The sequence below is a fragment of the Ochotona princeps genome, chromosome 6 (genome assembly GCF_030435755.1).
Source record: "Ochotona princeps isolate mOchPri1 chromosome 6, mOchPri1.hap1, whole genome shotgun sequence".
NCBI lineage: Eukaryota > Metazoa > Chordata > Mammalia > Lagomorpha > Ochotonidae > Ochotona > Ochotona princeps.
In genome coordinates, this window is record NC_080837.1 from 57,509,276 (window position 1) to 57,537,151 (window position 27,876).

The following is a 27,876-nucleotide window of genomic DNA, read 5'->3' on the forward strand; positions in this document are numbered from 1 at the left end:
TGTATAGATGGGAGATGATGAAGATTGTGTGGCTCTTCATCTGTTTCTAAGATAAACACACTAAAGCTTGAAAACCATCATGCATTGATCTTATTAGCACATCTTTTATTAGACACATTGCCCATGCCACTGTGCCCTTATCCCTCTCCACGCTGTGAGGGGGGCTGCTTAGAGACCAATGGGGGTTTTATAATGCTTTAATTTGAGTTCTGCAAACTCTACTTCCAATAATTATTTTCAACATGGTATATTTTAGTAAATCCACAGTCAGTCTTTTTGTTTAAAGTAATTTTTCATCTAGTTCCACAAATTACCTGGAATATATTATTGAATTAAATAGAGTATCTGGGAGGAAAGGCTGTTTATGGGCAGGACATCCTTTATTGGACCTAAGTGCCATTATTCATCATTATGCTCATTATAGTACAAAGGGTTTATCTGCTTTTGACATTTTGCCCTTTAAAGTGACCCAATTTGGGCTGCATGTGGAGGGTTCAGAAGTGCAGCCCATTTCTCTAATGACAGAGCTATAGAAGCTAATGGCAGCACAAGCCATTCTAGACAACTGAGTTCAACTTGAATAGTACTTTTAAATACTTTTAGAGGGAAATCTGAAAACCTATCAAGAAGGGGGAAAAATGAAAGTTTACTTTATAATAAAAGAGCTTTTGCTTCTTTTTATTACCATCATGGGTGGGCAAAAAAAATGGAAGCATATCTAAGTATATATAGAACTTCCATTTGTGTGTGTGTGTACAGGCATTTTTATTCCCTAGAGAATCCTCAAGTGGTAAACAACACCTTTTTGTGAGGAATTCGAGGTGGAATTCAGTTATGAATTCAAGTCCTGGTTTAATCATGTGTTAAGTGTCCTTAGGCAAGTCCGTTTCCTTCATGAGATCTATACTCTGATGTGACACGGTCTTTCATCCTGGGTAAGCGTTTGACTTATCCATTTTGCTTGGTGGTTAGGATACTCCAATCCTTGGATTCAGTTCATAGCTGGACCAAATCCAGGGATTGAGAACTCAATAAATGTTTCCCATATGGTGGCAAGCCAATTACTTTAGCCATCACCGCTGCTTCCCAGGGTCCACGTTAGCAGGGAGCTGGAGTGTGGTTAGAGCTGGGAACCAAGCCCAGGTGCTATGATATGGGATGCAGGCATCCTAATCCCTTTCTTAACCACTGGAACAAATTCCCACTGCAAAGAAAAAAAAATTCGAATGGAAAGAAGGCAGATTTTGGCTGAGCAATTGTGTGAGACAATTTAACTGCACTGTATTATCTTTTCTACTGCAGAGCTTTTATGTCCAGTTCCGATCTATCCTGAAGGATTACCTAAAATTGGTGCTTTCCTTCCAGATACTTTTTAAGTATTTCACAAGATAACTAAAAGGGAAGGATGATATTTTAAACCTCTTGGAATTATTTTGTAAAGTTATTTTTTAGGGGCTGGTTGTAGGTTAAGTAGATGCATACAATGCTGGCATCCCACATTCAAGTGCTGATTCAATCCCCAGCTCTTCTGCTTCAGATCTGGCTTCCCACAATGTACCTGGTAAGGCACCTGCTGCAGACCTATGTCCCTGGGTCCCTGCCACCTGGTGGAGCACCTGGGTGGACTTCCTGGCTCCTGGCATTGGCCTGGCCCAGCCCTGGCTGTTGTGGCCATTAGAGGAATGAACCAGAAAGTGGATGAGCACTCGCTCACTGTTCCTTTCTCTCTCTCTCTATGTGTGCATTTGTCCTCCTTTCTTCTGCCTTTTAAATAAACAAAATTTTAAAACCATTTCTTCTGGATTTACTTTTTTACCTTCTGGGAGACAATTTTTGATTAAAACCCATGAATGAAAGTTTCATTTCCAGGGCACATTCTTCCCTGACCATGTCCGTAGGAAATTTCATGACTTAAGGTAAGAATATGGTAGTACAAATGGTTGTCCTTTTTTTTTTTTTTTTAATGAGGTGTATTTATTTGCAAGACAGAGTTACAGAGAGAGAAAGAAAGAGAGATAGACAGAGCTTCCATTCACTGAGTCCCTTCCAGATGACTGCAAAGGCTGGAGCTGGACGGGTCTGAAGCCAGGAGCCAGGAACTTTGGCTCTCCCATGTGAGTGCAGAGGCCCAAGAACTTGTACTATCCTCTTCTGATTTCCCAGGCACATTAGCAGGGAGTTGTATCAGAAGTAGAGTAGTAGAGCAGCCAGCACTTGAAGTACAGCCCATGTGGGATATTGATGCTGCCGATGGCAGCATTACTCACTCTACCACAGTAACAGCTCCTAAGTGGTTGCTCTTTATCTCTCGCAAAGTGGTAATTTTATCTTACAACATTAGGAATATTCTTTCAACTTTACATGTTTAAATACAAAAACATCTAGGGTCATAAGTAGCCATTCACACTCCCTACTTGTAGGACTTTGATCCCTGGGTAAAAAGTAACAAATGAAATGAGCCCTCCCAGTCACCTGATTTTTGACCTGGAGGAGCTTTCCAGACTGTAGCTCAAGGAGAGGACCCTGCCCAGGACACAGAGCTGCCATGAGGAAGCTGATACCAAAGTTTGGGTAGTAAGGCACCACCTGTGTTCTGTGGGGCAGAGTATCATGCAGAAAGGGGCTGTGCAAAGAGACAGATCCTGGTGGCTGTGTTGGTCTTGAGTTTGTGATTGGAGTGCACATGAGTCAGATGCAGTTGGGTCAGGACAAAGAGCTCATGGGATGCTACTAGACAAATAATTTCCATTGCTCACAGTTGTAGTTCTGACCAATTTAGATGATTTCTTTGGAAAATTCCACCAAACATGTAAGGAAGAAATAATATCAACTGTATACAGTCAAGAAGAACGAGCATTTCTCATTTTATGAGGCCAGAATTACTGACTATCCTAATATCAAAACCAAAGATAAGTTTGAGAGAGTAGACTAAAGAGCAAAATCTCTCATGATCATAAGGGAAAAAATTCTCAATAGATTATGAATGCATTAATTCCAATGAACTGAAAAACTAATAAAATTGATGAGTGTCTCTAGCAAGTTACAGAATGCAGAGTCAGTGAACAGAAATGATACGTTTGGGTTGTGTAAATATATGTGTAAATATGCACACATACATCCCAAGGTGGAAAATGAAGTGCAAAAAAATATCATTTGCAAGAGCATCTACCAGTTCAAATAACTCAGGAATAAGTTTAATGAAACTAATGGAAGAAGCTTACAAAGAAAAGGCCCAGCTGAGGCAAATGAAAGAAAATGTAAAAAAAACGGGTGGCTGTGTGGCTCAGCAGTTTAACCCGCCACGTGGATCACTGACATCCTATATTGGAGCATTGACTCCAGTCCTGGCTACTCTTTCCGATCCAGTTCGCTAATGCACCTGGGAAAGCAGCAGGAAGTGGATCAAGTACTTGAGTTCTTCCCACCAATGTGGGAGAGCAGGATGGAGTTTTTGGATCCTGGCTTTGGTCGGGCCTGGTCCTAACCATTGGCGGCCTTTTGGAGGAATGAATTATTAAGTGGGAAAATCTCACTATGTCTTCTCTCTGTGTGACACTCTTTCTTTCAAATACATAAGATCTCTTAAATTCTTTTTTTAAATCGGGAACAAAATTGGAAGACTTATTATCATTATCTCACCTCAATACTTTCTATAAAACTACAGTGTGGAATTGGCTTTTTGTCTTTAAAAAAATTTTTTTTTCTTGAAAGTCAGAATTACAAAGAGAGAGAGGAAGAGATACAGAGAGATCTTCCATCTGCTGGTTCACTTCGCAAATGGCCGTTGTAGCCAGAGCTGTGCCAGTCCAAACCAGCAGCCTCAAGCTTTTCCTGGGTTTCCCATGTGGGTACAGGATCTGTGCCATACTCCACTGCTCCCCAGGCCATTAACAAGGATCTGGATGGAGTAGTTGGGAAAAGAACCAGAAAGCACATGGGAAGTCAGTGCCACAGCCAGAGGATTCACCTGATACTTACTCCACTCCCACTTTTTAAAGTTTTAATTGGGCATTTGATATAATGCCATGCTCTCTCCATATCAATTAACTAAAAAAAATTGTTTTTAGTTATTGTCCTAGAATTCTCAATATACATTTATAGCCACTCCAGATTCACATCAAATAATACTATAATGCTTCATGGAAAGTGCAACAAATTTCTAACTGATTATTTCTAATTTATTCTTACCCCTTATAATGTTGCTGCAGTCTTGTCACATGTCCATAAGCTATATTCATGTAATACAGTGTTGCTACCATTGTTTTGACAATTCTTTTGAGGTCCAAATAGGAATAATAAAAGTAAAATATCTTCTTCAGTCTTACATTATACCTTCTTGAACATTCTTCCTTCTTTTATATGCATCTGAGTTGTTGACTGTATAAATTTCCAGCTTTTGTTTATTTGAGAAAGTATTTTTCCTTCCATTTTGAAGGGTGATTTTACAGGAGATCAAAATCTAAGTTGATGATCTTTTTTTGTTCAACACTAAATATTTTCCCTTCACTCTGTTCAAGGTCGCATAGTTTCTGAAGAGATTTCCAGCTAGAACACTCTAGTTCCTTTGTAAATCAAGTGACTTTCCCCAAGTGGCTTCCTTTACTGTTTGTCTTTGGTTTTCTAAAGTTTAGGAGATCCTGTGCCTAGGTGTACGTTTCTTCTGTTTGGGCTTTTTTTTTGAGCTTCCCGCATCTTTGGTCTGGTGTCTCTCATTAGTTGTGCAAACTTCTGAACCATCATGGTGTAAATGTTTCGTTTGTCCCTTTGTCTCATTCCATGTGGTATTCCCATCATGTGTATGCCTCTGGTAATGTCCCACAGTTCTTGGATCCTGTTCCATTATCTCAGGATCAAAATCTCAGTATTGATCCTCAGTATTGGGTGTCAGGCAACTCTGGGATGCCCATATCTCGTAGCAGAGTGCTTAGAGTCGAGTCCCAGCTCCACATGCAGTTCTAGCATCCTGTTTGTTCACAACCCGGCAGGCAGCATGTGCTGACCCAAATGCTTGAGTCTCTTGTCTTCCAGATGGGAGGCATGGATAGATTACTGACTCATGGCTTTGACCTGGTCTAGCTGTGGCATTAGACATTTAGGAACCACTGGATAGAAGCTCTCTTTTTGTCTGTCTCTGTCTGTATCTGTTGTTCCAATGAGTAAAATTTACTAAATAAAAATATTAAACAACAACAACAAAAACACCTGCCCTCCTCCCATCTCCCTCACCCCTCCCGCCCCCAGGCTAGAGTCCCTGGGCTATGACTTTCACTAGACTTTCTTAGCCTTTCCCCTTCCTTTACAGCAGACTTAAAAGACTGGAAGTAACTGACAATGACCGATTATTGCTTCCTGGGTTAGATGAAGCTTTGGTAAAGCAGTTTCCTTGAAGAATTGGCCTTTATTACCCACAGGAGAAAGTAAAAAAGAATGCTCAGGAAAAATGTCAAAATGGAAACTTTTCCCCTATTGTAGTTCAAAATTATTAGTTTTTCACTCTGCCTGCTGAAAACAAGAGCCATGTCAGTAACAAAAGTCATCAGGAAACCGCAAATTAAAACCATAGGCTAAATTTACACCCCCACCCTATTGACAAGTTTAAAAAATAAGAACAAAAGCCTACAGTGGTAATACTGAGGCTGACATTAATAATGTTGAGCAATGGAAATTTTCACATGCTACTACTATAAGAAGTTAGATGGAGCTAATATGGAGTGGGGGCAGGTTCCTGGTAAAATGAAAATTAGTGCAATATCATCTCCCCTTTTCTGCAGAACATTTCTGGCCTAATAAATTTTGCTTTACTTACTAAACTTGCTTTCATGAAAATTCTTTTTCTAAATACATTTTATTATTGTTGTTTTTATTTTATAATACAGTTTCATATTCCCTTATCCCCTCCCCACTTCCCTCCCCGCCAGTTCCTCTGTATCATTACTAACATATAGTTCTTCATACTCAGTCTTATGTCCATCATTGCGGGCTTTGACAATGGCAGAGAGTCCAGAATCCTATTGTCAAGATATAGTAAACAGTTTCATTGTAAGTCCATCTTTGTCTGGAAGTAGAAATGGATACCACACTACATCCTCACATCTGGATGTTAGTCTCCATTTCACAGCTACTGTACATCTCCTTAAATGAAAAGTCATGATCCAAAATCAACAATAGAAAGAAATTTACAATGCCATGAAGTTAAATGACATGTTACTAGATATGACAGTCTCCATTACACAACTACTATACATCCCCTTAAAGGAAAAGTCATGATACAAAATCAACAATGAAAAGAAAAATAGAAATTTACAATGCCTGATGTTAAATGACATGTAACTAGATATGACAGTCTCCATCACACAGCTGCTATACGTCCCCTTAAATGAAGAGCGACAAAACAAAATCAACATCCGGGAGAAAAAAGAAATTAACAACATCAAGAAGTTAAATAACATGCTACTAAATGACTAATGTGTAGCTGAAGAAATGAGAATCAAGAACCTTCTTCAAGAAAATGATGCCACTGCATGATCTACGAGTCATTGAATGATTTAATCAGAAGGAAGCGTTTTGAAGAGATGAAAACAACAGAAAACAACAAAACCCATGTGACATAGTTTCCGCTGATCTTTGTTGAAGTGTGTCTCTTCAAGACAATAAGCAGATGGGTTTTGTTTTTTAATCCAGAGTACTAATCTATGATGTTTGATTGAGCTTAATCCATTTACATTCAGAGTTTAATATACATGGGTGTTACTTTGGTCCTGTCATTTTAGGAATGGGTTGTTCATTGGTTTAGTCTTCTGTTGTTATTTTACTGGGATGTTCTTCACATTTGCCTTTGGTTTTGGTAGGTGCTGTTCCTCTTCTCTGTCAAGAGAACTTCTTGAAGTATCATTTGTAGGGCAGGTTTGGAAGAGGCAAATTCTTTTAGCTTTTCTTGACTGTGGAAGAATTTTATTTCATTTTCAAAGACGAAGGAAAGTTTAGCTGGGTATGTTATCCTAGGCCGACAATTTTTTCCTTTTAGAATCTGGACTATGTCACTCCATTTTCTTCTGGCCTGTAGAGTTTCCTGTGAGAGATCTCCTGTGAGCTTAATTGGCATTCCTTTATATGTCAATTGATTTTTTTCACATGCACATTTAAGGATCTTTTCCTTATGTTCAATTGAAGACAGCTTGAAGATCATATGTCGTGGTGAAGATTGTTTTTGGTCAAGCCTGTTGGGAGTTCTGTGCCCCTCCTGGAACTTGTTTCCCAATTCTTTCTCCAGATTAGGGAAATTTTCCTTATTATTTCATTAAATACATTTGCTAACTCAGCTTCTCTTTCTGCACCTTCTGGGACTCCCATAACTCTTAGATTTGGCCTCTTAATAGTGTCTTTCAATTCTTGAATATTTTTTTTGGCCTGATCCAGCTCTACTTCCAGCTTTTTGTTTGTTTCCCCCTGATGACAGGAAATATCTTCTAGTTTTGAGATTCTTTCTTCTGCTTGCTTCGTTCTATTTTGGAGACTGTCCACTGTACTGTTAATTTGCTCTACTGTGTTCTTAATTTCTGATATACCAGCCTTGATTTGCTTTATTGCTTCGTTAAATTCTTTGAACTCTTGCATGAGCTTCTCATTGTTGATCAGAATCTTTAAAATGAGTCTTATGGATTCTGTGTGCCCCATTTTCTCGATGTGTTCCTCAGTTAACTCTGAGGTTGGCATAGGGTTTTGCTCCTTTGAGGGGAGTCTTCAGTAATATTCATTGTGCTTTTGTCTCTTCTTTTGCTCTTGGTTATTGCACTTCTGGTTAGCAGAGTCTTCTCCTTGGGGTAGGTTTCTAAGCTGTGTCACCCACAGGTCTACAATGCGATTTTACTTATTGCAGTTGGTACACAACTTTTTGCTTGCAGCCACTTGTGCCACAACCTCCAGCAAGTTCCAGGTCTGGGTTCTTATGTCAGATTTCCACTGTGGTCTCCATAGCCCCAGCTCTTGTCTCACCACTCTCAACCTCCTGTGATACCGTGCTGAGGCTGCACTATTGTCTCTGCAACCTTTCTCCCACTTCTGGTTGGAGCAGGTCCCAGGATTAGAGAGACACCAGGTGTCCTATATAATTAGGTTGTTGGTGGCGCTGATCTTGCTGGAACCTGTTGGACGTTAGGTCTGGGTGCCACACGGACCTATTTTGACCGGTAGGCTGCCACAGTTGGTATTATTTTCCTGCAGGACCAGTGCATTCACGAACCTCAGCAAGTTCTTGCGAGATCAGCACATGCGCAGTTCACTGTTGTCTCCTGCAGTTTGAAAGCTATTGCCACAGTACCCAAAATGGCACCAGATATACAACCACTACAGTTCTTGATCTGCTGGCCGTCAGATCTGTGAGCTACCCAGACCTGCCCTGGGTGGAATCTGTAGAATGCCACGCCGTTGCAGTTCACTGAGACAGAAATGAGCTCACTCCCAGCTCAGCGCATGCTCAATCCCTTCCCTTGACCTTTCCTCCTTGCGCAAAATGGCGCCCAATTCAGCTCTAAGGGGCTGACTGGGTTATGGAATCCACTCTGTTCTCGCACTGCCCGTCTGAGATCTGCTGCTGTGTGTCTGCTCCTGATCAAATCAAACGTACCAGTAGAACGGACATTTCTTTGTCTGGGTTCACCACCCGAGCTCCCAGTGAAAGTCCCTTCTCACCTGGTTGCTGGTGGACTTCCGGATGCTGGGGGCGTTCAGATCGCCATGTTGGAGTATCGTCTCTGCAACACCACACCGTTGTGTCCGCTGCTTTCCTGTGTCTGTCAGTCTCCAGGTACCCCTCTGCTGTTGTTCTGTCCCTTCCTATTTCCTGAAATATGTCCTCTCTGCTTCATCCTGATTAAATGTTTTTCCATCTGCATAAACATGTCCTTACCCTATTCCGCCATCTTGATTCTCCGAAAATTCTTATTTGGGGTGACACTGAATCAGGATTGCTTGAGTCCTTTGTGTCAAATTCCCCGTAACCCTAGTAGTAGTTTGTATATGCAATTACTTTAACAACATCCCTTGACAGTATCTACCCATTATTTGACCTGCGAAATCCAGTTCTAGATATGTATCCAACATAGATGCATCTTAAGTGTTAAGAAGAAGATACAGTTGAGAATTTCCATAGCACTATTTGTAATGACAGATATATTCTGATTCTAGTAAAAGCAGAAAAGAAGCTCTGGCTACAGCATACTGCCTAGTAGATTCACTTGTAGCTGTCAGGGCCTCCAGAACTGAAAACGTATATGAGACCAGATTTTTGAGGAGTTTGGTACATATCTAGACGGGCTTTGGACTAAAAATTGTAAAGCATAACAGGCTATTGTGTTTGTGTAATGCTTTATGGTGATTTTAATAATATATTCAAGGTCAAGAAATGCTTCTGTTAAAAATATAAGGACACAAACCCTCCTTTGTCAAGCTCACTAATAGAAGATAACATATTTATTATTTGTCAGTAGATTTCCTGTCAATTACCGTTGAATGGAAATATAGTCCCAGGAGCTAAGATAGAATGGTCTAAATGACAGAATCAGACCTATAGTCAGAGAGACCTCAGCAATGTGAGTGTATTTATGAGTAGCTGGAAAGACAATTACTTTTTACAGCAACAGTTTCAGAAGAAGATTGATGTATGTATGCACCACATAGGTGAAATAATTGTAATCAGGATCGCAGAGTTACTACAATGGGAGAATTTCACCTAATAGCTGAATTTTATGTGTAGCACAATCAAATTTTCTGTATCATTCAGTTCACCAGTGTTCATTTTCTGGACATTCTGATTAATACAAACCACAGTTAATTGAACCCTGAAATGTTCATAGACACTATGCTATGGGCAAGTTCCACCTGCACTCTCAAGATTTGGAGAGCATCCAAATAAAGACATGAAATAAATTATATTTTCACTAAATGTCTGCCATGGAAGTTGAGATTTTATTTACAAAGAAGTAAAGAAGCAGCTATAAGAGTAATAAGGTTAGCGCCTGACATGGTAGCTTAGTGGCCAAAGTCCTCACTTTGCATGTGCTGGGATTCGATATGGGCACTGGTTCTAACCCTGGTGGCCCTGCTTCCCATCCAGCTCCCTGCTTGTTGACTGGGAAAGCAGTCAAGGACAGCCCAAATCCTTGGGACCCTGCACTCAATGTGGGAGACCCCAAGGAGGGCCCTGTCTTTGGATCAGCTTAGCTCCTGCCGTTGTAAACCAGCTGATGGAAGATCTTCCTCTCTGTCTCTTCTCTCTGTATATCTGACTTTCCAATAAAAATAAGTAAATCTAAAAAAAAGAATACTAAGGTTAGAATATTTGTTTCAAGAGAGGAATACAAATAGTTATGAATTTCAGTGTTCATTAGGAGAAAGATTTCAAACAATTGTAATTCTAAACTAAGCTTTCATTTGTATGTTATTGTCTTATTAAGAAAATTTCCCTTTTCAACTGCCCTTTAAAAACCAGTCATTTTTTAAAAAAATCATACTAATTAAAAAAATTTCCAGGAAAAGTTTTAAATGGATTAAAATTAGCAATACTTCAAGGCCAGCATTATGGCATAGCAAGTAAAGCTACCATCTGCGATGCCAGCATCTCATATGGTCATTGGTTTGAGTCCTAGTACCTCTACTTTCCATCCAGCTCCCTGCTAATACACCCAGGAAAGTAGTTAGAGGTGGTCTAAGTATGTGAGCCCCTGTATCTGTGTCACGGACTTGTTCTTGGCTTCAGCCTAGCCCAGGCCTAGCTGTTGCAGTCATCTCAAAAGTGAAACACCAGGAAGATCTTTGTCTCTTCCTCTCTAAGTGCAATTCTGCCTCTCAATTAATAAATAAATATTTTTTTCACTAAATAATTGCTTTTATGAAATAACTTCCCATTCTTAGGTATCGGTAGATTTACTAATTCTCGGCTTTCATATCTGAACAGATAATTAAAAAATAAAAACGAAATATCTACTATACCTTGTCCCCCATCCCTTTAGCTCTATGGTTAGTTGTTCTTCAGTGTTGCAGTAGATACCAGAAATATTTTCACACTATGAGTACATTGGAAGGAAGGTGCCCCCCTAGTATAACTCTTTAATGGTGAAGAAGTTAGTGTCTCTGAACACCTCGTGTCATCAAGAAATACTGTACTATTTTGCTTTCATAATGGAAGCCAGTCTCAAGTATCTTACTCTGTAACTGAAGTGGTGCATTGGTGAACTTCAACAACTGAATGCCACCCTTGTTTAAGAGCATCCTGAAGATGAATTCACACAATGCTCAGAATATATAAAATCCTACTCATTACCGTTACCATTTTAATTGTGGTATAACCAATGTAAACATTTATCAGTAACAACAATCCATTTTATAACCTGTTCATCTAGCCTCTCTGTTAATCCTGTGATCATGAGGCAGTGGTGTGCTTTCTTGATTGGCTCCGAACATCATTAAATATGCCAGGCGAAATGAACTATGGAGGTTGTGTTTGTGAGGATAGTTGGCCATCTGCCAGCATTAATTAGATTATTAGCAAGAAAGAACACAAAAACTGAGCAGCCTCACTCTTTATGTGAAATAAGCCCACTTTTAAAAATAGATCATATTATCTATTTCTGATTTGCAATTGTAAAAGAGAGTCCAAGTATTGAACATTATTTTTTTTTAAAAAAAAACAAGCTAATTATCATAAGATTGAATCATTTGGAGGGAATAAATGGAAAGATTTTGTTTCAGATTTATTTATTTCTATTGGAAACGCAAATCAGATTTAAGTAGAGAAGGACAAACAAAGTAAAAGATCTTCCATCTGCTGGTTCACTCCGCAAATGGCTGCAATGGCCAGAGCTGAGCTGATCTGAAGTCAGGATCCAGGAGCTTCTTCTGGGTCTCCCAAGTGAGTGCAGGGTCCCAAGACTTTGGGCCATCTTCTACTGTTTTCCCAGATCACCGAATGGGAAGTGGAACAGCCAGAACATTAACCGGCACCCATATGGGATGTCAGCACTTGCAAAGTGAAGATTTATCCATTGAACCATTGCACCCAGCCCAAGTGGAAAGTGTCACACAAAAACCAATTAAGGATCTAAATGAAAAATCTGAAGCCATCAAATTACTAAAGGAAAACACTGCGAGGCATTGGCACAGGCAATGATTTCTTAGAAAATCTCAGGCATTAAAGGCAAATGTTGGGTTGGATAAGGCCAAGAAGCTTCTGCACACCAAATGAAACACTCAACACAGTGAAGAAGCGATCCACAGAATAGGAAAATGTATCTGCAGACAACATGGTGAAGTATTAAAGTGTATAGGAGCTCAAGAAACCCAACAATAACAAAACAATAACAAAGCAAGTTAAGAGATGGACAAAGAAAATGAACAGGCATTTTTCAAAGGATGAAATACAAATGGCTAACATATCCAAGTAAAACTGCTCATACAGCCATCTGGGACTTGCAAATAAAAATTACAATAAGGAATCATGTCTCCCTAGTTAGAATGGTTATCATCTGAAAAAAAAATAGTGAATGCTGATGAGAATTTGGGGAAAAAGGTACCTTAATACATTGTTGAATAAGAATGGAAACTAGTACATCATTGTGGAAGATGGTATGAAGATTCTTCCAAAATCTGAAAATTGATCTACCATAGCACCAACACCTGGAACTATAAACACTTCCAGGAGTTTACACAATGGAAATGGAATCAGCATATGAAAGTGTTATCTGTACCTCCATTTTATAGCAGCTGAATTCACAATAGCCAAGACATGCAGTCAAACCATAAGTCCAACAAGTGATACATATACATAATGGAATACTACCCAGTCATAAAAAGAATAAATCCCTATCTTTTGATACAAAAGGCCTGTAGCTGGAGATCATTATGTTTAATCAACTAAGGCAGACCCCACAAGACAAATATAATGTTATTTGATTTGTGGTAGCTAATATATAGTGTATGAAAAATTAAGGCAAATGAATGAAACTGACATCTTGAAATTTTATTGTTTGTAACCCTTGTATATGTTCTTGCAGAACAGTAGTCTTTCTACTTGTGAATTCTTTATCTAATGTAGGATTAAGTGTGCCTATAAAGTAGTGAAAGTATGTTATCATAAAAAAAAAAAAAGAAAAAAAAAAGAAAGGACGGAGGGAGGAAAAAAGGTGGGAAAAAACATTGATGGACTTAAAATTGTATATATTAAACACATGAGATTATTTCTTTTAAAGGTAAGCAGGTAGTATATTACAGAACATTTAGCTGCTAGAATGATTTTTTTAATATATATAACCTGGAAAAGAAAAGGCATAAAAACATCAAGTATTAGACCTGGGAGTAATTTGGTCTATCTAGGCTAATGCCTTTCTTTTACAGATGAGGAGCCACAGAGGTTCTTTGATTGTTCAAAGAGCACAAGGTTAGTGAGGGGATAGAGCAATTCATCACACCATATGAAAGGATATTAGAGAAGTAGTGAAAAGGAAGAACACATGATGGTTAGCAAAGGTTGCCAATTCACCTCTCCCCTAATGTTAGAACGTAGCTACATGCTGCCCCGAATCCTACAGGCTTTTCAGCTTCATGGTCACTCTGGTGACTTAAACATGTTCTCTCTGTCTCTCTCCAAACTCCTCCCTCTGATGCTATATTCTCTCCTTCTCTCCAGTCTCTCTGTCTCTATGTGAGATTATTTACCTTCTAACATTGCCCTCATGTAACAAAAAATCCCATGTTTTTGCTTCCAGATTCCAAAAAAAAAAAAAAAAAACACTCAAAGTAAGGTTGAATCATAGAGATGCCCATGACAAATATTTAAGGAAAACTATTTAGTGTTTTAGATCTTTTGCTAATCACTGTTCTTTAACTCAATCATAGTTTTAGCTGAGGAGGTGGATGAAAAGACAGGTATTCCCTAATCTATTTTTCCTATTTGATTTCTACGGTCATTGATAGAATCTTTTAAAAATCTTATTATTTTATTATACACTTCCATAGGCCCCTGGGAGCTCCCTTATCCCCTTCCCACCCACCCCCACCAAGTTCCCCTATATTATTACTAAAGTATAGTTCTTCACACACAGTCATATGTCCATTATTGTGGGCATGGACAATGGCAAAGAGTCCATCATCCTATTGTCATATAGTAAACAGTTTCATTGGGAGTCCATCTTTGTCTGGAAGTAGAAATGCATACTACATTGTATCCTTACATCTGGGTATGTTAGTCTCCATTTCACAGTTACTGTACATCCCCTCAAATGAGAAGTCACAATACAAAATCAACAATAGTAAGAAAAATAGAAATTTACAAGGCATTAAAGTTAAATAACATGTTACTAGATTTGAGAGTCTCTATTACATAGATACTATACATTCCCTTAAATGAAAAGCCACAAAACAAAATCAACAACAGGAAGAAAAAAGAAATTAAAAACACCATGAAGTTAAATAACATGCTACTGAATGACTAATGTGTCACTGAAGAAATGAAAAAGAAAATCAAGAACCTTCTTGAAGAAAATGATGCTACTGTGTGATCTATGAGTCATTGAAGAATTTAATCAGAAGAAACTGCTTTGAAGAGATGTAACTAACAATAACAAAAAAATCAAAATCCATGAGGTATAGTTTCTACTGATTTTTGTTGGTGAAATGTGTCTCCTGTAGACAACAAATAGGTGGGTTTTGGTTTTTAATCCAGTCTACTAATCTATGACATTTGATTGAGCTTAAGCCATTAACACTCAGGGTTAATATGTATGGATGGTAATTTGGTCCTGTCATTTTAGGAATGGGCTGCTCATTGAGTTAGTCTTCTGTTGTTATTTTACTGGGATGTTCTTCACATTTGCCTTTGGTTTTGGTAGGTGCTATTCCTCTTCTCTGTCAAGAGAACATCTTGAAGTATCCTTTATAGGGCAGGTTTGGAAGAGGCAAATTCTTTTAACTTTTCTTGACTGTGGAAGAATTTTATTTCATTTTCAAAGACAAAGGAAAGTTGTGCTGGGTACATTATCCTGGGCCGACAATTTTTTTTTCATTTAGTATCTGGACTATGTCACTTCATTTTCTTCTGGCCTGTAGAGTTTCCTGTGAGAGATCTCCTGTGACTTTAATTGGCATTCCTTTATATGTCAATTGATTTTTTTCACATGCACATTTAAGGATCTTTTCCTTATGTTTGATTGAAGAGAGTTTGATTATCATGTGTCTTGGTGAAGATTGTTTTTGGTCAAGCCTGTTGGGAGTTCTGTGCCCCTCCTGGAACTTGTTTCCCAATTCTTTCTCTAGATTAGGAAAATTTTTCCTTATTATTTCATTAAATACGTTTCTAAACCTAGTTTCTCTTTCTGTACCTTCTGGGACTCCTATAACTCCTATATTTGGCCTTTCAATAGTATCTCTCAATTCTTGAATACTTTTTTTGGCCTGATCCAGCTCTACTCCCAGCTTTTTGTTTGTTTCCCCCTGGTGACAGGAAATATCTTCTAGTTCTGAGATTCTTTCTTCTGCTTGCTTCATTCTACTTTGGAAACTCTCCACTGTACTGTTAATTTGCTCCACTGCATTCATTTCTGATATATCAGCTTTCATTTGATTCATTTCCAGTGTGACATATTCCTTAAATTCCTTGAATGTCTGCTTTACGTGCTTCTTATTGTTGATAAGAAGCTTTATAACAAGTGTTTTTAATTCTGTATCCCCCCATTTTCTTAATGTGTTCCTCAGTTAACTCTAAGGTTGGCATAGGGTTTTGCTCCTTTGCAGGGGAGTCTTCAGTAATATTTATTTTGCCTTTGTCTCTTCTTTTATTCTGGGTCATTGTACTTCTGGTTAGCAGAAGTGTCTCCCAGACCTGCTGGTGATTACTAGCGAAAGTACAGTCATCTCTGACTTAGTTATCCTCACCACGCATCAGACCGAAGGAGAAGGTGATGTAGACATCTTGGCTAATAATAAATACCGTGGGGCAACAATCAAGGTGCCATTTTTGCTGGTGATTTTCCTTTTAACTTTCTGCGCCCTTCTATTGAAGAGTTAACATAGGGCAAAGGTCAGAAAGTTGCTGACCTGCACCAGGCAGTGGAACGCACAATTCTGCTAGAATTGCCTTCCTTAGGGAGAATGTTGTCTGGACTTTATAGTGATTGACAAATTGTGTTAGGGTAAGCAATTTGATCCTCTAAGGTAGATAATATGGACAGAATGATTTCCATGGCTTATTAATTTTATGGCCAAGATGGTTAATTTCCTTTGTGTTAGAAAAAACATCTTTGTCAAAGAGAGACAATGTGAAGCCCAAAAATGCTGCTATGAATTTATTTTAATACTTTCCTCCCCTCCCCATCTTTTGCAAAATGATTAATCCTGCTACTACTTCATCAATCTATTGTATGTTGAAATTTTAATTATTGTCTAATAAGTTAATGGGAATGGAGGAAACTAGGCCTCCCACTTCTCTGGTTGGTTGGTTCTCTTGTCTTCTTTGCACACTGAGGAGCCCATGGTGATGCATTGCACCTGTTGATAGCATGATTAGTTATGTGATTGTAAATGGCTTCTTCTAACTGAGCCTCTGGAACCAAGAAAAGAAATATGGTTTCATTCCCAAAGAAGACTGAGCCAACCTGAGCTGCTGCATTAGATGCTGTCAGTAGGCTGGCTTCAACAATTGTGGTCAGTCCCAGATAGAAAGAGGTCTCAGTTGTGCAACTTACCACCCAAGCCTAGCTTCTGGATTCCCAAAGCTGCCTTCTCCCTTGGAGATTGAAGTCCCGTCCCAAAGCACAGGGAAGTGTAAACAAATCCCTTTCTCTCAGGGTTACAGGAAAAGCCAAGTCATCATCCAACACAATAAAAATAAGCTGGCAAAGGAAAGAACCAATCAAACCTCTTTGATTCTGAGACTTAGGGAGAGCACTTAGGAAACCTCAAAGTCTGCCCAGCAGAGTTGAAAAAGGCTCCAATTAAATGGGAAGAGTACTCATTTTAAGCACTCCAAGATGTTAAGATTTTTAAAATACAGTGCTTAACATTCTGTGGAGCTACAACAAAGAATATGCTAACCTTAGTACTTACAGGCCAACCTTCTGCCAAGCCATTTCATAATGTATCTTAAAAAAAAAATGTTGCGCTTTCTCACAAAAAGACACCCCTCCTTCCCTGCTGATGGCCCGCATGCCCCCAGGCGTGTGAATGGTGCACTTTTGAAGTTCCAGTGAGACTGGCAGATTGAAAGTAAAGTTCTTGCCAGTACTGTTGGTGCACCTGATGCTCGGAAGCGTTGCTGCTGAATGCCCTCTTTTCCTTCTGGAGGTTTTTCTCTCTATGACTGTAGCTGAATAGGCCACCTCTTGGACGGGCAGGTTTCATGTATGTTGTTTGTCTTGCAGAAGATGAAATTCACTATCACCTGCTGGCTGCATTTCTGTTACTTTTGCCCATGCAAAACAATGTCGCCTCTTCTTTAATGAAATCATTATGCCTTTGCATTCTTTCTATTAAAGTCTGTTTTTGGCAGTTCGGCTGAGTTATTGATTCTGACATTACATTATTTTTTCCTACTTCTTGATATGATCACGGAAATGCTTTGTTTTGCCCTGATTGTATACTGATGTTGCAATTCTTTGAAACTTTCTAACTAGCATAAGCTGTCCACTGGAGTGAAATAGTGGAAACTCTGAAACAAAGAAAGATTTTAAGACAGGACAGCAGCGGAAAAAATACAGTTATGTAGAAATTTAGGGCTAAAACAGGACTAAGCTATTATTTCATTGATGTCCTCCTCTTATACACTCACAGAAATTTTTGAACCTAAATCTTATCCCTGGATTTGTTGTAGGCAAAACTTGATTTAGAGATCTTGTAATTTTATATGGTGAATCTGGGATGCATCATAGTACATTAAAAACATTTTTATGCATTTTAAAATCTAAGCATAATGTGTCCTGATATATATATGTCATATAGGATTAGAGTAGCACTCAAAGCCTATTTACGTCGACTGCATAAATGATACACTTTTAAAAACATCTATGAATATGTATTACCATTATTAATGGTGTCTCAAACCTCTCCTGACTAGTGTGTGTGTGTTTGTGTGTTTGTATGTGTGTGTGTGTGTAAGTACACAAAGTCCTTTTAGAGTGAATGAAGTGAATGGATTGAAACACAATTAGAATCACTAAACGCTTTCTGTATTTACGGCATCTGATTTAAGCAAATTGGCTTTATGAAGTTCACAAGTGTTTATCTAATGTGTTATCTATTCAGTGACAATTTAAGTCAAAGGAGTGTGGAACAGGCTATTTCTTTATTTAAATATTTATTTGTAAGGCAGAGTGACAGGGAGAGAATGAGACTGAGAGGGAAAGAGGAAGAGAAGGGGAGACAGATTAATCTACCTTCTATCCACTGGTTTTCCAAGCTGAAGCCAGGATCTAGCAGCTCTTTCCTGGTTTCCCACATGGATTACAGGGGCTCACGCACTTGGGCCCTTGCGTATTGCTTTCCCACATGCATTGGTCTTGAGCTAGATGAGAAGTGGAGCAGCTGGGACTTGAACCAGCATTGTGATATGGGATTGCTATCATTGCAAGCAGTAGCTTAATGTGCTGCAGCACCACACCAATCCCAGTGCTTGTATTTTCAACTCCACAGATAAGTTGGATGATAGGCTAGCCTGGGAACCTAACCACCATTTATAATGTTACCTGCATGAAAATACAGATTTCCAAGCAACAGTCTAATAAATGAATTTTTGGAACACAGCCTTTCTGTAGCCTAAGAATTTCCTATGTTTGCATCTTCTTATGCTGCCTTCTTTCTTATTATCTCTCTCCCACGCTGAGGTGACTCGGGTGACCACATGTGATTATAAACAGCCTCCCAAGCTGCCCTTCTGTTGTAGTAGTGTGTAATAAAATAGTGTGATATAATATAATAGGAAATGGGGATGATAATAGCTACACATTTCCTACTTTACAGCAATGACAGAAAGATAATTGAGGCGATATTTGTGAATATCAGGGAAAAAATGTACTGTATAGAAATCTGAATGTCATTATTCCCCTGTATGCTGCACAAGGAAGAAAAATGTAAACACTATTATTGTTCACGGCACTCCTTTCCTCCGAAATGGAGTGACCTCCTGGAGCCCTTCTTCCGAACAATCTAATTGGGCAGTTCTCTTATGCCTGTGGAGGGTGGCTCCTGTAATCTCAGCGCTCTCACACATGGAAATGTGTACTTTATCACTCACCAACACCCACCATAATTTTTATTTATAAACTTAATAGGACAGAAAGAAATCAGTCCGAATCTCCCAGGGAATAACTGTCAAAGGCAAGCAGATTGCATTCCTGAGCATGAAACTGACGAGAGTGGAAAGTTCGCTGTTTCAGAATTGTTTGGCCACATGAAAAGGCTAAGTACTGGGGAGGGGAAGTGTCCAGATCTTGCTTGCTTCTCCCCAGTACCCTCCTGGCAGGGCTGACCTCCCGTGCGACGTGGCAGCCGATGTGGGGGATTTAACCCGTTCCCTTAGCGCTTTCCTTCCCCACCCACCAGAAGCAACAGCACAGCTCTGGCGAAGGCTAGCAAGGAGAAAAATAAAAGCTGAAAGTTCTAATCAAAACTCTAATCAGAAAGATGACAACTGGTGAAGATTATTACGTTTTCTTTGCTCCCTTGATGAATTTAATAAAGAACTAATCAAAGATCATTAGAAGGCTTTTGTGCCTGGCTGGCATTGTAACTGGATTGCAGTCTGAATTTGTGTCTTTTAGTGGGTTTCTGAGCTTGGGGTAGATGTGTAAATATATTAAAAACTATAGATAGCTAGGCGGGTTTTTTTTTTTAGTATTTTTAGCTAATGTACAAACCCATGAAAATGTATAAGCTACTTATTGTGCTCATCTACTCTGCCAACTAAAAATACAGAGGATTTTGATTTTGATCTTTAGTAATTAGAATTTAAAAATTTTGTATCAGTGTCTAGCTCAAAAAATTTTCTAATGATCTTTGATTAGTTCTTTTCTTAAATTAACAGGAAAAATAAAAAAAGATATCATTTAATTTCCTGAGCATAAAAATATGTAAATAACTGTAACTACCAGAGCCACTAGAAATTTATAGAAAATTATGATAATATCTGAAGAGGTTTCTCCCCTCCTCTCCCTCCCCAATTCTGAACATTTGCTTGCCGTTTCTTGTTTTCCAGTGATCTCCCCAAAGTTCTCCAGCTGCATGCTCGGCTGTGCATTTACAGACTATGCCTTGTGGTCGGCTTGTACGTGACCTCAGGTACACCACTGGTTTCTGGGGCCCCAATGTTCATGCTCCGGTGCCCAGTTCCCGCTCTGCCCAACACTGCATGAGCCAGGATCGCTGCAACCCCTAAGTTCCCACATCTCAAAGAGCTCCCTTGAGTCCTGAATTTTGTTTTAATTTGCTAAAATAGCAAAATATCTCTATGCTCATGATAAAATCATTGGCTGGCGCCAATATAAAACAACTTAGGATTTGCCCTGAGTTTTTGTGTTATAGGATGGACATATCCTTAGTGAGATAATCCTTGTTCTGGAATTACCAGTTCAACAAAAGAAACCAAAGAAATAGTAGGAATTTTCAAAATGAGATGAAAATGTTAAACTTAATTAGTTTGGCTTGAACTACTTAAAACAAAATTAGGAATTTAAATTAGATAACCCAAACTCTGGTAGATTTAGGAGTACTATCTATTTCCATTCTAGTTCTTATATTTCTTTTATGAATTATAACATGTTATTACCACTTAAAGCTTACAGAAAAGGTTTTGAAAATATCTTGGCATAAGCAATATAAAACTAGACATATTAGATGAATCACATTTTGTCACCTGGTACTGGTAGAAGGAATCAACCATGTAATTATGAATTTTACCTATGGTCTATTGGACAGAGGAAAAATAGATAGGAATTCTGAAACTAAATCTGAACTCTTTATATTCAGTGTAAAATAAAATGAAACAGAATGTTGACTATCTGGGCAACCTTAGAAAAAGAATGCTTTAATTTTAAAAACCTTTCAGCTAGCTTTAAAATTTTATTTAATTAACCATCTAAATTCAGAGAGTTTATAATAGTTCTCCAGATTTCCCTTTAAATTTTTGTATTTATAAAAGGTGAACCTATTTTATTCGCTAAGGTGATGACGTTTCCCAGCTCACGCTCATGTCTGCCCCTCCAGCCTGTCAGGGCCAAATAGAATTATTAACTCATAGTCCTTCACAATTAAGTCTGTGCAATTAATTTCAATTCCATGCAAATCTCTATCTTTAAGGTTACTTTTCATGTTTCAGCTGCTCTTAATTACTACTTCTGATGCTGTTTGTTCTTGCAAATCCAAGGTTCTCTTTGACTTAATAAATAGCCTGCTGGTGGTGGGGGTACACTAAGGAGTAAATTCTCTCAGCTTTCATTCTTGAGCAAATATTGATGCATTTAATTCCTCTTCTAAAGGCAGCTTCTGTTGACTATGAAAGTCTGGGCAGAGAGGTTTTTCATTGTTTTCCTTTCAGTATTTTAAATAAATCATTTCATTGAACTTCATTGTGTCTGATAAGAAGTTAGTAATTATTCTTGTCATTCTGTCATTTTTGTTGTTTTCACAACTTTTCTCTTTATTTTTGGTTCTTGGCTGTGATCTGCCTTGCTGTATTTTTTTTTTGTATATATTATAAGTTGTTGGCTCATGGATGTACTTGTATGTGTAAGTCAGTGTTTCTTGAAATGAGGAGAATAAGTAGCTCTCCTTCAGGTTTTTTTTGTCTTAAAAAAACAGTAGCGTGTATGATACGCAGATTAATACTGTTCCACAATGACCTAGTGCTAGGTGGATTGATATTGTCCCACAGGTCCCTGAGACTGTTTATTTTACTAAGATCTTTTTGCTCTTTATTTCTCAATTAGATCATCTCCTGATTCCTAGCTAAGTCCACTGGCTGTTAATACTGATGTGCTAAAACTCATCAGTTTTTTATTTCAGACGCTGTATTTTTTATTTCTAGAATTTTCATTTAGGTGGGCTGCTGGTGCCACAGAAGGAGGACTGGCTTGCTCTGTTACTGCACTGGCCCCTGACATAGCATTTTTGTATGCTACATATTCACCTTCTATTGAACTTTTCACATTTTTTTAAGGATTTACTTATTGGAAAAGCAGATTTACAGAGAAAAGGGAGAGACACATAGATGTTCCAACCTCATCATTCTTGTTCATGAATATATGTGAAGCCTTCTGTGTTCCCTGCCATGATTTAAGCGACAAGCTACAGGCACACAATCCTACTTTACATGCAGTGTCCATTTCTCCATAGCCCATAAGTGCTGAAATTCAGTGTTTTTTAAAACAGTTAAAAAAATGAGGTTGCATGTAACGATTATCCATACATGTTCTTTTCTCTTCTGCCCTTCAGAGGCCATCCTTTTTGTTAATAACTACCCAGATATTGTGGGCAGCCTAACACGTACTCCAGCTGCTCCGAGATTCGGGACTGAGCCTTGGTTCTTACCATGTTTTTGCTGCTCCAGACTCTCGCTCCTGAGTTTTCTTGCTTCTTCTCTTCTTCCACCATCGGCATGGCCAAGCTGCCTCAGCTCCGTCTAGTCAAACGTAGACTAAGTGCTTCCAAATGGAGGCTCAGCGCCCTCCTCTTCAGGATTGTTCTTGTGATTGGCACTGTTTTATGATACTTTATCACTTCATATGCATAACACAGAGGACCCATGGCATAAAAAAAGGAATGATTTAAATGCTGACTGTACTCTCCCTAAAGGTATTTGGAATCCTGTTTGAGGAATTATTGCATGCAACCCCCTCACTATATTTGAGAGGACTTTGAAAAATTCATGGAAGGCAGAACTAAAAGATAAGTTTATCATGGTGAAAAGATTGTTGAAATTAACTCACATAAGGGGTTTTCAAAAATTCACAGGTAAGAGTGATTTGAAAAGGCTATGCATTATTTTGCATAAACGAATGTTGCAAATCTGGTGTCTGCAAACTTTCTGAACACCCTCATAGTCCTGGACCTGCTCCCTATCCTCCGATTCTGAGAAAACTTTTTGTTTTCAGTCTTCCTCTTTCACAGTCTGAGTGTCTCAACCCTGTAGTGGTGGGAGGAACCCCCAGAAACTTCTTGTAGCTTAACCATGCAGAGAAATTTGGCTTTCTCTTAGGCTCACCCTCTGGTTTCTAGACTCACTTAGTGTCTACCCTCATTCAGTTTTAAAAAAAAAAGCCCACTGGATGTTTTCCCATTCAGAAGAGTGGTTTTCTCATGAACAGGAATTCTAGGTCCTACAGCAACCCATGACAATGGATACCTGCCTAAAAATTCTTTTATTTTCAGTTATTACCATAATTTCTCTAAAAGTGAGCTTAGATGATACTTTAAAATTCAAGTGGTTTGGCAAAAGATTTAATAAAGCAGTAGGCAGGCATGGAAGGCCCAGTTGAAAAAGGAGGTGATGCAAGCTGAGGTAGAAAAAAATGGCACACAGGTAGAGCAAATGTAGCAAAGGGATTGAAAGATAAGTTTACTTTGGTGCTGAAAGATTTGGGTACCAGCCAAGGCAGTTATGTTTGTTCATATTTGTATTTTCATTTGTGATAACTGGTAACTCCTCCCTCCCCGTCTGCCAAAAGTTTAGGAATCAGTAGGTTTGGGGGTGAGGAGTAAAACCTGTTACCAAGCTGCCTCAGAGATTCTGATAAAGGTGCCTCATGGCCCAGCTGAAACTCTTTCCCTCTGGGAGTAGCGCAATTGATCCTTGATGTCTAACATCACTGTGCATTCATTTCCCCCAGGAAATTAAAACTGGCTCAGGGGCCCAGTACGGTAGCCTGGTGACTGAGGTCCTCGCCTTGCGAGCGCTGGGATCCCATATGGGTGCTGGTTCTAATCCTGGCAGCCCTGCTTTTCATCCAGCTCCCTGCTTGTGAGCTGTCTAGGACGTCCAGGGACCTTGCACCCAGGTGGGAGGCCCAGAGAAGGCTCCTGGCTTTGGATCAGCACAGTTCTGGCCATTGCAGCCACTTTGAGAGTAAATCAGTGAATGGAGGATCTTTCTCTCTCCTCCTGTCTTTGTATCTGACCTTCCAATAAAAATAAATAAATCTTAAAACCAAACAAAAACAACAAAACCAGGAGAAACACTATCTTTAAAAGCAAAACAAAACAAAACAAAACAAAACAAAATAGGCTCAGATCTTCCAGTGGAAGTATTTGGGTACTTTTTGTGTTAGGAGAACATCTTTTGTGGTTATCAAGGATTTACTCTTTAAAAGCACACTGTCTTCTGTAGAATTAGAGAAATCCAGGCTGCTGTCAATTTCAGGGGCACTGGGGCAGGCATTGTTGGGAGAAGGGCAATAGTGGTAGCTGCCATTACCATTGCCCAAGTTCCAACCTGGTTGTTAAGCACTTGTATGCGGAGGTTGGCACAGGACAACACTTGAGACACGCAGCCCAGAGCAGAGGATGGGAGTCTGGCTATCACTGCTTTAACGGTAGTCCCAAAAAACACATCTGAAGTAGGCAAGTCTGGATTTGTGCTCCTGCTCAAAGTAAGATTCAGTCTGGAGCAAACAACACGGAGAAATGGAAGATGGAACTGGAGATCAGGGCTGGGCATCCACAGTCTATTCCTTGCCCAAAGCATGGTCCTAAGCGTCAGAACTAAAGAACATCCATAAAGAATTGATGGACTAAATTCTGTCAAGTCAAATCACAGAACCACCTGGAGAGTGCATAAACCGGGACAGAGAGACCTGGGAGGGAAAAAGTGGGTTCCCCCTTCTTGGGTCACTATTCCTGTGGGAGGGCATGAAAACTAGGATGGGAGCTGGGATGGCTAGATAGAGAGGCACTCAACAACACCCATGAGGGCTGGATGGTTGAGTTGGTTAGATAGAACTAAGCTTTAATAACCATTGACAAGTACAAGAGCCAAATGGGATGGGGGACAGACTGGTCTCCTGCTACACATACTGGCAAACCAGGGTAGAGGACGGGCCTGGTGGGGGTTATTGTGGGTCGCCCCAACTAGGCTGCAGCTCCCACTGGTTGATGTAAGGGCCGAACCAGACTGGACTGCAACACCCATTGGTTCCAGTGCAACTCGGGACCAAAAATAGAACCAACCCAGCAATTGCAACCACCAGCTGATCGGGGTGATGGACTGTGCCGGGCCCTGTGCTTGCTAGAACATACAAGAAACTAGTCTGGGAATACCTCAAAGTTTCTTTGGAGATCTCCCCAATCGAACTGCTGGACTCAGAACTCTAATCAAGAAAAGACAGAAGACAGAACAGGTCAATCATTCATCTCAGCTATATGTTGGCAGCGAAATATGGGGCAAACGGAGACTGTATAATGGACCATATCAATCAGTGGATGACCTCATCGAGTGAAACTGGCAGCGATTCATAACCGGAGAACTATTAACACCACTCGAGCACATATCTCAGAGCATGCCCCACATCCGGGACTCGGGGTGGGCAGGAAACCGGGTGGGGCTTCTCCCTCAACATCCTCCTTTACCTCAGATACAAGATGGAAACAATATGGACATAATAGTATTGCCCACTTCCCTATCCCCCTGAACCTTTTTTTTTCTTCTTTTTCTTTCTTTAACTGTAATTAACTATGTAAAGATTGTCAACAACAATACAATAAAATAAATTAAAAAAAAAAAAAAGAATTGATGGAGCTGTGACATGGAGGAGAGGAAGGTTCCAAAGTCCAACTTTGAGACCTACAGCACAACTTTTCTTGGAATAGAAGTACAGGAGTCTCCACAAAATAGACTGGCCCTGACTGTATCTCTCTTCTTGATAGTGAATAAAGTTAGTTGTGCAGTATTTATGGTCTACATATAACACATCTCAATTTCCTAGTAACGTTGACCTTTAAACTGACAAAATCTACATCTTCTGAACTGAATTCCAAAAGAAAGATGCTTTGAAAACTGCTTTAAAAATCTGTATTTTCATTTACCTCCAATTTGCATATTATTTTCAATAATTACCTTATGAAAGCTACATTTATACTTTTATTAGTAGATCAAAATATTTCCTAGTTCTATTTTATATTAATAGCTTTGTATGTGACCTGGCATATGAAATAAAGTTCTTTTTTTTTAAGGATTTATTTATTTTTATTACAAAGTCTGATATACAGAGAGGAGGAGAGACAGGAAGCTCTTCTGTCCAATGATTCACTCCCCTAGTGACTGCAATGGCCGGTGCTACGCCGATTCAAAGCCTGGAACCAGGAACCTCTTCTGGGTCTCCTACGTGGGTGCAGGGTCCCAAGGCTTTGGGCTGCTGGGATTAGAACCGGCGCCCATATGGAATCCTGGCGCGTTCAAGGCAAGGACTTTAGCCGCTAGGCCATGGTGCCAGGCCTGAAATAAAGTTCTAAAAAAGCCTAATGGCAATTGATGAAAAAAATGGAAATTTGTAGGAGTTTTTTATTGTTACTGCATTTATCATTACTATCAAGAGTAAAAAAGTTTAAAGTTTTTATTAACTTAAAATGACAAAAATAGCACATCTGTCTTAGCCAAAGACAAATATGAGCAATAAAATAATAGCTATAATATCAATGATATCTATAAGTAATGAGAGATGACTTATTAAATCTCATGGCAGCTCTGTAACGGAGGCAAGGCAGGGAATTGTCAGGGTGGAAGATAAAGCTGGAACTCTGATGTAAGGATAGCTTAACAGCTAGAACCAAAGACACAATAAGAGTACAGATGGTCCGAAGGCTTATGACATCTTTTTGTTTATTTTAGTTCCCTTGTACTGTTTGGCCACTTCATATTAATAAGAACACATTTTGTCTGGCAGAATATGTGCCAAGGTGAACCTACAGGCAGTGTTTTTAGATTCAACTGGACACAGGTGGAGAGACCCACTGCCCTGCACTTGAAGATCACTGAAAGGCACAATTCTTCTCTTGAATTTGTAGTTCATATTTCTTTTAAAAAATAAAACAAACAAACAAACAAACAAAAGCAAAAAACAAAAAAAACCCTGCTCTAACTAAACCCCGCTCTAACTAGAGAGTACTGGTTAAGGATAGCCTAGAAAAAGCAGTCTCGTTTCCAGTCTTGGGAGTTGATAGATAAATATCTTAATTGAACACAAAACCTGAACTCCATTTCTGCCTTGAGTGATTTCTTTCCCTTTCTCCTGTACTAATCCTGTGTGTCTTTCTAAGGGTCTGTCTGCCCTGGTGCTGACTGCCTGGCTGAAGGTTGAATGTCATCACAGCTGCCTTTTCTAGGGCCCCTTGACTGCTTCCTTGAGCCTCTCTGGTACTCAGCCACCTGCAGCTCTGGCCTGGTAAGAGCTGCACATTCCACCACCAAGAGTTATCTCCAGATCTCTGAAAAAGCAAAACCCTTTTGTGTGTTTGGTTTGGACAACCAGTCACTGTTCAGATCTATTGTGTATGTGGGCAACTGAGGAAACATTTGCATTGATTTTGCAAGTTCCATATGAGAAGTGGCGGAAGTGGCTAACAGTTTACAGATGAACAGTCCTTTCCCATCTGAAAACCTTGATGGTTCCCCTGCTTCCACTGGACTCTCCAGCTCTCTTTTTTCTTAACCATTGTTAAGTCTTGCTTCTTTGACTACTCTTTCATTTTCTTGGGTCAAATTTATAACTGTATTATTTTGACTTAGCCAGGTTTTTTTCCAACCAAGTTTTGAAAGAATGATGCTAGCTTTGGCAATGCCATTTATCCTCCCATTAGAAACGGGAAAATTGGGTCTCTCATTTTATCATAAAGCTTTTGGGGCCTTCCCCA